Source organism: Columba livia, chromosome 2 (genome assembly GCF_036013475.1).
Source record: "Columba livia isolate bColLiv1 breed racing homer chromosome 2, bColLiv1.pat.W.v2, whole genome shotgun sequence".
Classification (NCBI taxonomy): domain Eukaryota; kingdom Metazoa; phylum Chordata; class Aves; order Columbiformes; family Columbidae; genus Columba; species Columba livia.
In genome coordinates, this window is record NC_088603.1 from 15,802,663 (window position 1) to 15,815,905 (window position 13,243).

Below are 13,243 nucleotides of genomic sequence, written 5' to 3' on the forward strand. Positions count from 1 at the left end.
AAGGAAACAGATAGTTAACAAGATGAGAAGTAAACATATAAATGGGTCGTTAACTTCTGAAGGACTGAAAAGTGAGAAAGTCCTTGAATTAACACTGTCCTTTCAAGAACCCAGTGTGAGGGAGCAAGGTAGAATTCTACACTTTTGTAAGCACTGAAAACGAGAACTAGAAGCCAGAGTATCTCAAAGGGCTCTCACCCTCTGATCATGACAAATACACAGGAGGAAACGTAATGATTTTTGGTTTGAGTAGTGTGCATTAAAAACAAAAGGCTTAGAGACATTGCTAAGGGAATTCAGTCAGCTTAAAGAAACATCAACATCTAAATCCTCTTCTGTGAGCTCTCTGAATCCAGTACGTTAATATGAGGGCCAAAGGGAAAAAATAATTTTAACACATAATCAAAGCTCTGTTTAAATGCATATTCAGGGGAAGGACAAATTAAGGTTGTATAGACTACCTGAAATCTTATATTTCCTCACTTTTAAATCCTTGTCTCTGTTAAAAGGGTTGGACAAGATGACCTCCAGAAGTCACTTCCAACCTCAGCACTCTGTAACCCTAACATTCTCTTCACACAGTTTTTTGGTACAATAGAGGTATGTGTTTAATCTCTAAATGTCCCCCCCGAAGGGTAATCTAAAGAGATTATATACAAAGTCTAACAATTTGTTCCCTTTCTGTGCCATATTTTGAATTTCTTTTGTTATGCAAGCTAACCCTCAGCACTTTTCTATTTTGCCAGACAAATGTATATGATGAAAAGACACCTGTAGGCATATACGGAACCCAAGAGCATTCTGTACATCCATTATTTATTTAGTCTTCTTCTTAAGATTTTATTTATCAAGAAAAAAAAAAAAAACAGAGGTAGAAACGGGAAAAAAGGTCATCTGCTATATAGTTGCAGTAAGAAAAACCATAGAAAAGAACTAATTTTGTTACCTTGGCAAATAAAATTAAAATGTTCTCCACTCTGCCGTCTGTGCAAAATAAGTCCCATAGGAATTATGCAAGCACATTCTCATTATGATAGTTATGATTTAGATTGCATTACAAAAGTAAAAACAATCATTCAAATAGGCTTGGGTGCAGTGATTCGGAGAGAAGCTGCCACTCTGCCAAATAGAAAAGAGTGAAGGGGTGGGGGCGAGGGAAGAAATAAATCCTGCCAAAGTGAACTCATGCGAAGGTGAAGCCAAAATGCCCAGAGGTACAGATTAAATGATTTTATGAATGTCCCAAACGTGTGTAAGCAAACTGCCCAAATAAGGTTTAGAACTGAAAGCTCAGGCTTCTCCTGGAAATATCAAAAAACACACAGATTAGATATTGTTTGAAGAAAGGGATTCTGGTTTGGTTGTCTTGAATGTGCATTTGAAAATTATATGTGTTCTGACCATAGCACATTTTAATGCAATAGAAATATTTCCAGGCTTTTTAAGTAACTGAAAATCAGCCCTTTACTAATTCCACAACACAAGAATTAGAATTGGCTTCCTTTTAGTTCCAGTTGTTCTCCGTTTGAGTTTTTTTAGTTTGATGTCTCTAACGGCCATTTTAAAAAATCGAATCATTCAGATAATTCTTTATTGGTCCCTGACTTTAATGAAAAATTCACAGGAGAAAAAAGTTCTTATCTTAAACATAGCTGCTGACTTCCGATATCTCATTTTTCTCTCACAATAATCCCAGTGTTCAAAGTAGGTATTGTATTTATCATCTTTGTATGGAGCTGAATTTCACTTCACTTTTCTTTATGGTCTTATCACATCGTTTACAAACACTTTATCTCTGTAACTGAAAATAAATGAAATCCTGGGCTTTCGATGAAATACTGTGATGAAATGGATGGTCCAAAAATCTATATTTAGATGACTGACTCCTGTTTGTAGAAGACATGATAAATGTTTCATGCATATAAACTGAAGGATGATGGATTTAATGATCATAGTCTAACGGGGAAATGTTATTTTGGAATAATTAAGTGTTCCGTCATTTGCAAGTCTAAATAGCCCGTTGTTAGATTGTGCTTTTGTCTGTCAACAAACCATTCCCTTTTGTGAGGGTTATTTATCATTAAAACAATTGATGCAATGGAAACACACCACCAGTATGTGCTGTTAACAACACATTTTGTGAGACCTTGATTTGGATCCATATTTCAGGGATAGTTAATTGATGGATGTTTCTGTCTTATGGAAGAAAGGCATGACAAGAACCACTGAAGGACTGGAGGTAGCTTTCTCAGTTTAAGTGTGACATGTGAATTGTGTTTGTTGTCCTTCCTAGAAATATTTTCAAAGTTAAAAATACTTTGGTTTTAAGTCTCATATATGGAAGTAGTATACACTGGGGTGTACTGACTAGTTTCCAGCTGTTGCTCCAAAAGGGTGTCAGTCTGTGTAGATCGTGATTTGTATCTGATGGCTCTTATAGCTGTCCTGGGCACCTCAGATGATATCTCAAATGAATGTCTCTGGTTAGACAGGTTAATCTTGCCATGAGGAGTACCTCAGTGGGAAGTACAGTGTGACTATGTGCTATTTTATGATTTTTAATATCTGCATCAACAACTGCAATCAAGACAGTTTCAGTAGTCTGATTTCCCCTGTTGTGCATACACTATTTTTATTGGCTCTATGTACAAAACTGAATACGAGTGCCTTTTTTCAACATGCAATATCAAAGCAAATAATAAGGATTGTAAGTGTTGGAAAGTAATATGGAAAGGGAATTTTTTTGACAAAAATATCAGTGGCTATACATTTAAGTTTGTGAGAGTAGCATCTGATATTTAACATGTGAATGCTCGTCACACTATGGGAAGGTATAAACAGAAGATTAATTTGCATTACACTATTTCCTGGGCTGCAGGATATTTATAAACATTAAAACACTACATGTATCTTCTTGTCTCCTTGATTCTAATAGTCAGCTACTTTTTACCACTCAATCCCAAGCCAATTTTAAAAACATTTAGTATATTTTCTTCATGTTATAGATTACGGAATGAAGCATATGAAGGTAAGGTGATTTATGCAGGACCACTGATAAAATTCAGCAAAAGGCCTCGATCTCCTGACTCCTCACTCTGTGTTCTGGTCACTGGTGGCTCTGTGAATTGTCCCGTCATACCAGCTGCTATACTTTGCCAGATATGGAAGCCCTTTATCTCAGCTCTGAGAGGAAGTAATAGTTTCTCCTTTTTATTGTTCAGTTAATTACCTTTGCCATAAGTTTCTACTCTCTGCATTCATACATCCATAAGACCTGTGAAACTCATGAATCAAGTAGAAATCTCAGCAAACACAAGTGTGGAATCTGTAAACATATATATTTGATAATCAGTGTTTGGCCCTGGGCTGCATCAGAAGTACTGAAAATGTTCCCGTGGGTCTAGAGCTGGGATCAATGGTTCAGATCTTCACAAAACTAGCTGATACATTGTGGCATATATACTTAAGTCTCAAAACTCTTTAGAGATTCTTCTAGCACTTTTCCCCATGAGAGAGTCTTCTGCGTCACTGCTTTCCAGGTCATTTTCTTAATCCTGGGTATAGACAGTAAAGAATGTCTTCAGCACGCCCTTGAGAAAAGGAAAAGGGGAGGCAATGGGGAAGCACATTTAATCCAAGAAAACTTTGAATAGAAGAGCATGGAAGGTTGTTTTTGTTGTTTGCTTGTTTGTTTTCCTTTTTTAAGAATAACATTTTTTTGAGTTTTTATAATGAAGGCCTTTTTCCTAGTCTTAAAATATACTAAACCCTGATATTACTCATAAGTCTTGATTTAATAACTGGATGGAATTTATCAGGCCAAGCTTACATTTTGTTTCTTAACAAGCACATTGTCATTATTCTGCTTTAATTTTTCCACAAATGTATGTAAGGGTAGCAATTATTTAGATGCATTATACTGATAAGGCAAATACCCTGGAACTTCAACACTGCTTTCAGTACATAATTTTGTCACAATATAGTTCACCATGTATCTTTTTTGCCATAATATCCATTTCTCGTTAATATAAATCCATTATTTATGAAAATAATCTGTTCAATGCTATGCTCCATAGCCTAATTACCTAACAAAGATAAACTTTTGTTTGTTTTGAAGCAGACTTCCCTGAGACCCTGGATTTAAACTCCATGACACCAGGACAGTTCTATGGAAATCAGACGTGTTTTGGGGGTACCACCCTGAACTCAAAGCCATGACCTTGAAATTAAGGCCAGAAAGGGAGGCTGCTCCAATTTCCAACAAACACAGTTCCTTAATGACAATGGTGTGAGACAAAGAACCAACTGGATAACGTCTGATCTGCCCCCACAGCCCACCCTGGCTGTGCTTAGGCTGTCTCCTGGGCAGACAGGGACCTGGGCAGAAGCTGATTGCTGCCAAGGCATTGCTCAGCTCCTAGACAGTCCTTGAATATGACCCTTTATGCCCACCTTCCAGCTAACAGAATAAATTGCCACTTGCAAGGGCAGAAATTACTGAAGTTTTGGTGTTATTTCACTCATTGCTAGTACTCCAGGACAAATCACAACTCAGTGTTAAAGTAGACAAGGCCCAGAACAACCCTGATGACCTCAGTCTGTACAGACATGAGTCTGTAAATATCGCACCAAACAAATAACCTTTGAGTTCCATTAGTCACAGAAATTAAGAGACTCAAATGCTAAAGTGCTTGCAGAATCAGACATTTTGCTGGTAGTGTCCTCTAAGTGTGGCATAATGATTAGGTCTGGAAGAGTGATTTGAGTGACAGTGAAAGGCTTACCAACAAACCCATTAAAATTATTTTCATGGCACAAAGTGTATATTTTGAATAGGTTTCGGTTCAATATGTTCATATGATGTCAAGCTTAGCAATTTATTAGAGAATCTTTACCTAATTTGATGTAATTGATGTTAAAGCCTTTTTTCCTTTTAAATGAGGATAAGAAGAAACGGATTTGTAGAAGATGTTTTTAATTGATTCCAAAGGGAATACCTACCATGGAATCTGCTGACAAGTTCTGTGGGGCTCTAGACTCTAATCATTTAGCATCTATATTTTTTATGACAAGAGGCTACAATGCTTAAAAAACTGAATTTAAATTATAAGCAGAGATAATTAATGTCTGCTCTTTCCTAATGTCTTATCAATAACCACCAAACCTCCAGTTAGGGCAGGGATCTCAGCTTTGTCTTAGAGACCCAAATTGCATAAAAGCCAACGGGAGCAAAGCTACTCTCAAGCTCCTTGAAAGCTTCAGTCAGACACTGGGTGTTAAATCCTCGATTTTCAGTTACAGGGTACAGATATCAGCACAATATATACAACATGCTGTATCATGTAGCACCCCTGGTTATTTCGGCATCTGTTCCTCCTCAGTTTTCACATAGCTTGATATTAATTCAAAATTAATTAGAGCTAATCCTTTGGCCAGCTTCATGGTAGTTGTCCTCTTTGTGTGCAGAATCCCTCTAACTCCAGGAGAACTAGTTGCATGACTGAAGGTTGCTCAGAATTAATAATGATCAGGCTTGGTGTTTGTAGTGTGATTTAAGGCTAGCTTCAGGCAATAGGAAACAAGAGTCTTGGGATGCTGCTTATATTGATTCACTTTGTAACAACTGGCCAAGATGTTTGACAACATAATTTTAAAACAAAAGTAGCATTGGTGTTCTGCATCACATAGCTGTGGCATAATTTAATGAGTGCTCCATATTACATTCTGTAGATTCATCTGTACAAATGGTATGTATTTTATTAGGACATGAATGTATAAGCAGGAATGTAGCATACAGGATGTATAAAGTAATTCATCACTTCTCTTCATCAATGACAGGGACTTAGAAGAAGTATTTCTTCTAGTTTTAGCTACTACACTCCAAAAAGAGTGGTGGACTAATTGCAGAAATCCCTGAAGAGAACAACAAAAACAATTTGAGGTGCAGAAAACATGTTTTATCAGGAAAGATTGGCAGAAGAGAGTATGTACAGCCTAAAGCAGAGAAGATTGAGGTGCGACGCAATAACAATCACTGGCTGAAAGTGAAAAGGAGACTAAAGCTACATGTGAGTAAACAATGTTCTAGTAAGTTCTCTATACAAAGAGGGAAATGCAATGGATTCCTTGGGGATAATGTGTTGTATCTCTGGATTTCTTGAAAAAGAAGATACCTGCCAAGAATGGCAAGTAGAGTCAATGTGGTGTTTGGGTAGGGATGGAGCACCTGAAACTTCACACTGTTTTGTAGTGCTACAGTTCTACAGTTCTGTGATTGAAAGATGTTACAATAATGTAAATTGCTTTAGTGTTACTAAATTTTCACTGCCTCTTATCAGGTAGGTAAAATTACTGGAGATACAGGCATCTTCTGTACATGGAATCTGTAAAAACAGTCCTATGCACTGTCCGTTGCTATGCCAGGATCACACCTATCACTGCAAAGATGTACTGTGTCCAGGGAGGAAAAACCCCAGAAATACAGAGCAATTCTGTGTCTGTAGCTTAGAAAGTAGGGCAAAATATTCTGCTACTTCCACCTCATCAAGGACAGATGGAGATGCACTCTATCCATGCAGGCATGAGCAGAATAGAAGTGACCTGAAGCAGAAGGGCTGTTCAGACTGTCTGGCTGTGAGGTCTCAATCAAATAATAGTTTGCTTCTTGTTTAACTCCTTATCTCCAACATGTTTTCAAGGCCCCAAGTACTAGTCAGGTAAAGATCAGACTCTGTATGCCTTTAAAGGGTGAGCAGATGGGCACATCTGTTTGTTTGACAGGAAAACGTATGTGTTACTTGACCCAGCAAAAGTTTCTTGGTGCAGTGGAAGAATTGCACAAAATGTCTCAGACAGTAGCTAAAAAGCATCCCCAAAAATAGCTCAATAATTGGGATATGGGGGTACAAAGCCCACAACAAAATGAGTTTGATAGTTCTAGCTCAGTTAAAGGAACATTGTTTGGCTTGATAACTCTGAAAAAAGCTGTGCTACCCATGCTCAATGACTCTGTCTTGCTGTGTTACTCATGAGAGCTGAGACTCTATTTTTTTTTCTTTTCAGTGGAAAAAGCTGTATCAGAATACACTATGACAGAAGCCAGCCAGAGCCAGTAGTATCAGAAAGGTACTCTACCCATCAGGGTTTTTCTGTTTGTTCCTTCTCTCTGTATCTGCTGACAATTTTAGCAGGTAATTTGGCACCTTTCTTGTCAAAGTGATACTGCAGAAGTTAGCTCTTACTGACTCAGGACTAGAAACATGCCTTCAGTCTTAGCCTTCAAAATCTTATCATGAAGTTATTTTCTAAGCCTTAATTAATAATAATAATCATAATAATAATAATAATAATAATAATAATAAACCCACCACTATTCCTAGCCAGCATAGTTATAAAAATGAGATTTCTGTGCCAGGTCTAACACTTACAGTGAGATCAGCTGATAGCCTTAATATCAGTAACATCATTTCCTAGCATCGGGCATTGGCACAGGAGAGGAAAATATCTAGCCCTTTGTCCATCAGAAGAGACAATCTTTCTCCTCTTTCACAAAGAGGTCCTTGAGCTTGTACTGGCCAATCTGGTATAACACAGCTCTGATTTCTGTTGGAAATATTAGCTCTAGTCCTAAAAGCTGTATAATTACATTAGAGTTGTTCCATGCCTGAGGTAATAAGCTCTGCCTCGCTGCTGCGTGACCGGCTGAAGTTCAGCACTGCTCCAGCTGCTGCACCAAAAGTGGTACCCGGCACTGGCTCAGTAATAAAAGCCTCACCCAGAGGAGTTTTTACAGTTTTCTGTTGGTGCCATACTTTGACCCACAGAGGAAACAGACTGGGGTTTTCGAAGTCCAGAGTACCCAACTCTCCCTGTAAAATGAGTGGAAGCTTTAATATTGCTGAAAATCAGACCCAGTGCCCATATCATGAGGGCATCTGGAATGCTAGTCACGCAAGTCTTGCTTACTCACAGCACTGTCTCCGGATATTTTTACAAAATCTACATTCTCAGCAATAAAATATGTGTTGCTATGGGGCATCTGTTTATGTTTTTATGTGAACTGATAATTACACTGGATTTCCTTCTGTCTGTAAAAATGGTAGTGTTTTTCAGCGAGCCTACAAACAATTATCAGTTAAATGTAAGAATACTCTCCATTTTATATAAGAAAATAACAATATATGGGATAAATTGTTGTGAGCAGTTATCCAGGCAATTTTAAGTGTAAATCACACGGTTGGTATGTGTGACAAAATACAGTTTTGTCCCTTTATAGCCTTGTAAGCTCAGCTCCCCTTTGAGCTCAGGACACATACTGCTATATTCGTCTGTTAACTCTCTGACCTTATAGGAAACTGTCCAAGGGTGGGCAGATCTCAGCCTGCATTTCTTTGAGCAACAAATGCCAGGCAAGTGTCAGAAATATGATATCATTCAAAACAGATAGGTAGACAGGTAGATATTCTTTGTTTGAGAAAATTCTATTCTGACACTCCCAGGCCTCAAACACTGCGGAGATACAGTATTTACCACGAATAAAAGAGCAAAATGCAAGCATTAACCCTGTAAGGCAAAGTCCATAGAAACAGAGTCTCTTACAGTCCAGCTTTTAAATTTGTGTTTGATCTTTTTGCCCCAAAGACACTCCAGCACTACCATAGCCAGTGGTGCAGATGCTACTTGTTAACTGTCCCCTCGCTTATTTTCCTTTGGTGCACCCAGTGATACTTCTTCATATGAAATTTGTTTGCCTCCATTAGCTCACCCATCAAAGACACTTACATAAAGCTCTCTGAAAATGCTACCAATGGTCTCACAGTTATATGAACAATTTGTGATCCTGGGGTTTTGGCCCTGTATCATAGACAGTCCCTCTGAAACTGAACAAGAATAGTGTCTTTTCTACAGACCCGGCTTCTACATTTTATTTCCATCTGCCCCAGGTTCCTGTCTTAAAAAAACCCATAGATTTACAGCCTACTTATTCTGGTTAGAGATGTCAATTTGTGTCCAGTTCATTTTTCCTTTAAGAAAGATAGGGTTCATGTTTTCTTACAGCTTCCCAACTTTGTTCTGTTCTCTGTCCAATGTAATTGCTGACAGATTAACGCCCATCTGCCACAGTTTCACACTGTTCATTTTTAGTGAAAATATTCTGTACTTACTCTTCTGGGTGTTACAACCTGAAAAGAACTAAATCCAAGTCCATAATAATAGCATTACCAGAATTAGATAGATATCAATAAATGTCAATGAAGCATTAGGTATGTATAGATATATGTGCTTTGAAACACTACGGTTGGACAGAGTAAATTATCAGTGGCTCTTGGATAGGGTTTGTGTGACAGAAAGCAACCACAAAGATGGGGAGCAGAGACCTTGGACATGCAGGAATAGGAGGGGGCCAGAGACCCCGCAGAGGCACGGATGGTCGTTGATACAGACATGTGCAGCAGCCTAGTGGAGCTGCCCATGGCAGACAGCTTGGATGGAGTGTCTTTAAGCTCTATCTGTAAGACAGCCACAAAAGCAGCTGGATGTCTTTATCCTGTACTTCAGAATCAGGTGTGCAGAGCATATGGCTCAGATCCTGCCCTGAACTCCTGTCTTAGTGTTGTGGCAATAGTACGATAGTAATTAGTATTGTGGTAATACTGTCTTACTACAATAAAAAATAACTGTGTTTTGGTGCCTGATAGTGCATGACTGATCTGGTTACCTGGTTTTGAGGACTGGCTGTTAATTCTGCCTGCATTAATTGATGAAGGATGTCGGCAATCTAGGAAATTGAGTGCTACTGGAAATCTGCCATGAGAAAGGAAACATCCTCTATCTTGCTCTCATGATCTCGTTGCAATTCAGCCTCAACAGCCTAAATACCTGACTGAAACATTTGTCTTTTCACCTTCACCATTTGATGGTAACACTTTTAAGTATCTAAAAAGCGTATGTAATCAGGAATCAGCCAAGAGGTAGTAACGAGATGTATAACAGAAAAAAATTGAGCAATGGACTGAAAGGAACACAACCTTTGTCTCAACATCACTAGAACACAAGAAAATGAATTCTCAGCTAGAATCATAGATCTCACAATGGGGTCCAAATCCATTGACAGAGCATGCGTCATTAGAGAATGCAAAATGAATTCTTATGTCTAACTGTTTATATGAAATAAGAAATTCATTTACAAGAATCCAATGAGTTCAAAAGAGGAGAAGAAAATGAAACCAGAGGTATGACACTGCAAATGGGATAAAAGAAGGGAAAAAAAAAAAGGGGGGGGGGGGGGGCAAAAAAAAGAAGTTGAAAAAAGAACCAGAGCCCAGAAGATGAACTATGGGAGTCAAAACAGAAGGTAGAAGAAAATGAAGATAATGCAACACAAAAGGATTTCGAGCAGCAGAACTGCTGAGGTTTCTAGAAAAAGGAACATAATATAGGAAGAAAAAAAAAAAAAGTAACCAATTCCTATGAGAGGAAGCAAGAGAAGCAAGAGCAAAACAAAAAATTAAGTGAAGGCAAGGTTACTTCACAAGTTGTGCTGGAAGATAAAAAGAGGAATCAGAGGAGAAATCTGTTCACATGCTGGGTTACCAGGAAATACGACAGTTTGAAAACATTTTTTAAAATGCCAGCTTTAAAAAATAAGCACCAAAATTAGGTATTGCAACAGCTGTACAAGTGGGGAATAACTTGAATGGAAAAGTCTGATACGACCCAATTTTTGTAGGAGTTAATGAGAATTCACTCTCTTCATTACAAAAATAATTCAAATTAGTAACATTAAAACAAGCACAAGAAATGGTAAAACTAGTGATCACCAAATGAATTTCCAAACCAGAAGGAGAAAAGGACAAGTGAACAAATCACCGTTTGAAACAGAGTTGGACACCAATCATGTTAGAACACCAAAAAAGGACTTAGGATCCTTAAATGGGAAAAACATACACATCGGTTAGTAGCATTGGAGGAATATCCAGGGCTAAACAGTGAAGATCAAATTTGAAATGATCAAGCACCACAACAAAGTTTGGCTGGGCTTTACTTACTCAAAAATGCAAAGTAACCTGAAAGGTAAGAGTGTATCATGGAAGGAAACTTAACAGGTCTGACAGTTCATTTAAGGTGCTGGTAAATTGTTGGTAAGTTGTTTCACACTGACGAACAAAAAGCAAATTTAAAGTGCCAAGGGATATATACAAGAAAATAAATTATTGGGGACTGCAGGCAGGTTAGTGACTAAGAATGATGTGAAATATTTATAATGAGGGTTTCAGACTAGCTGTGTATCAAGGGCTAAATCAGGCTGAGAAAATTACTAAACCTAGTAAATCTGGCAACCATGAAACTGGAGAATTTTTGAGGTATTATTTGAAGAGATAAAGAATTTTAGAAGAGGGATATGTGAGGTAAAAATCTACCAGTCTAATAAGAGGAAAGAAAACTTATTCAAGTGGCAACATTTTCTAATCAATGACTAAAGGGTCAAAAAACATTCACAGGTAAATAGGATCATGGATAAGACTGTAGGAGAAACAACTGTGTATCCAGCAACCAGGTGAAAATGTCTGCCTGGTCCTAAAAGACACTGCAGACAAAAGAATTGGTTCACAAAAGAAACAGGAAAAGAATGAAGCAAGCAATTAAATGATTGATTGTTATTCTTGAAGGGATGTGAAATCCATGGATAGAAGCCTACATATTTGAAACCATCATGGAAAGCTGAAAGGCTTTTCAAATTTAGAGTTGCATACTACACAAATCAATTTAAATACTCCTCTGAATACAAATTTTTTAACATATCTTGGACTAAACCCACACAGAAGTGGATTAAAAAATAAATCAGTAGAATGGAAATATAGAGACCTAAGTACTTTATTAAAAAGTGTAGCAGCAGTGAGTGGCACATTAAAAAATATACGTCTCAGATCCATATCTCACGTATTTGCATTTATCATTGATGGGCAATGAAATAATGGAAGCATTTCTACAGTGAAATGGAAGTTTTCATGTTTTAGAACATGACGAAGGAGACCCATGTTCTTCCTAATATCTACCTCTTTGTTATTTTCGAGTGTTATAAAAATGGCAGAAGAATCCATCTAGATTATTACCAGCTTTGTGTGATGTGCTGTTATGCAAAACTTGTTACAAGGCTTAAAAGAAATGAAAATACAGAAATGTCTGCTTTGCTAAGTTTTATTTCAGAAGTCTGCACACCGTTACATGCAGCTTTACACCATTATGATGGGAAAGAGGGTGGTTTGTGTGGTGATATATTGGGAATATTTTAAAATAAGTATGTATAAGTTAACTTGTCATAAGAAAATATTTACTAAGAAATTTTAGAAGCCATAAAGTCCCTAACTGTGAAGATACACTGATAATCAAAACAGTACGAAACTGTATGTTATGCAAGCATGTACCAATCTAGTAGAAAGATTCTTTTGTTTTCAAGGAGCTAATCAAGTAGCTTTAGAGATGGCCAACAATTATTATCCCGCTTCAGAAAAACAGTAGCAAATATCCATCACCATGAAGAACCACTCAATGTAAAAGTTATCTTTTTCCGTCTGGAAAAAGCACATACTTTATGTACTTTGTCATGTGGTATCTTGGCAGTTAGACCACACTTTGTAATTGAAAACCATCCAAAGATGTTTGGTGCTCTGTGTGCTCAATCAGATGGATTCAAGTGCATAATCAAACATACAATTCTGCCACTAAAGTGATTGAAAATAACACACAGGTTTTACGCTTATTTAAAACTTTACTCCTAGAGGGCAAATGGACGGAAGAAACTGTGGAAAAAATCTTATACCTATGTCTACAGTGAATTATTCAATAACAGAATTCCAGCAAAATTAAATAGAAGATTGAATAAATCCAGCAAAATACCAAAACATGGGCATCACAATTCTAAACAATATATGGTGGGTTTTTAATGGAATTAGATATTTTACAGTTCCACAACACCTAAACTATTACGTGTATTATTTCATCCACTTATTACAGTATCACAGTATCACAGTATGTTAGGGATTGGAAGGGACCTCAAAAGATCATCCAGTCCAATCCCCCTGCTGGAGCAGGAACGCCTAGGTGAGGTCGCACAGGAACATGTCCAGGCGGGTTTTGAATGTCTCCAGAGAAGGAGACTCCACAACCTCCCTGGGCAGCCTGTTCCAGTGCTCTGTCACCCTCACCGAGAAGAAGTTTTTTCTCAAATTTAAGCGGAACCTCT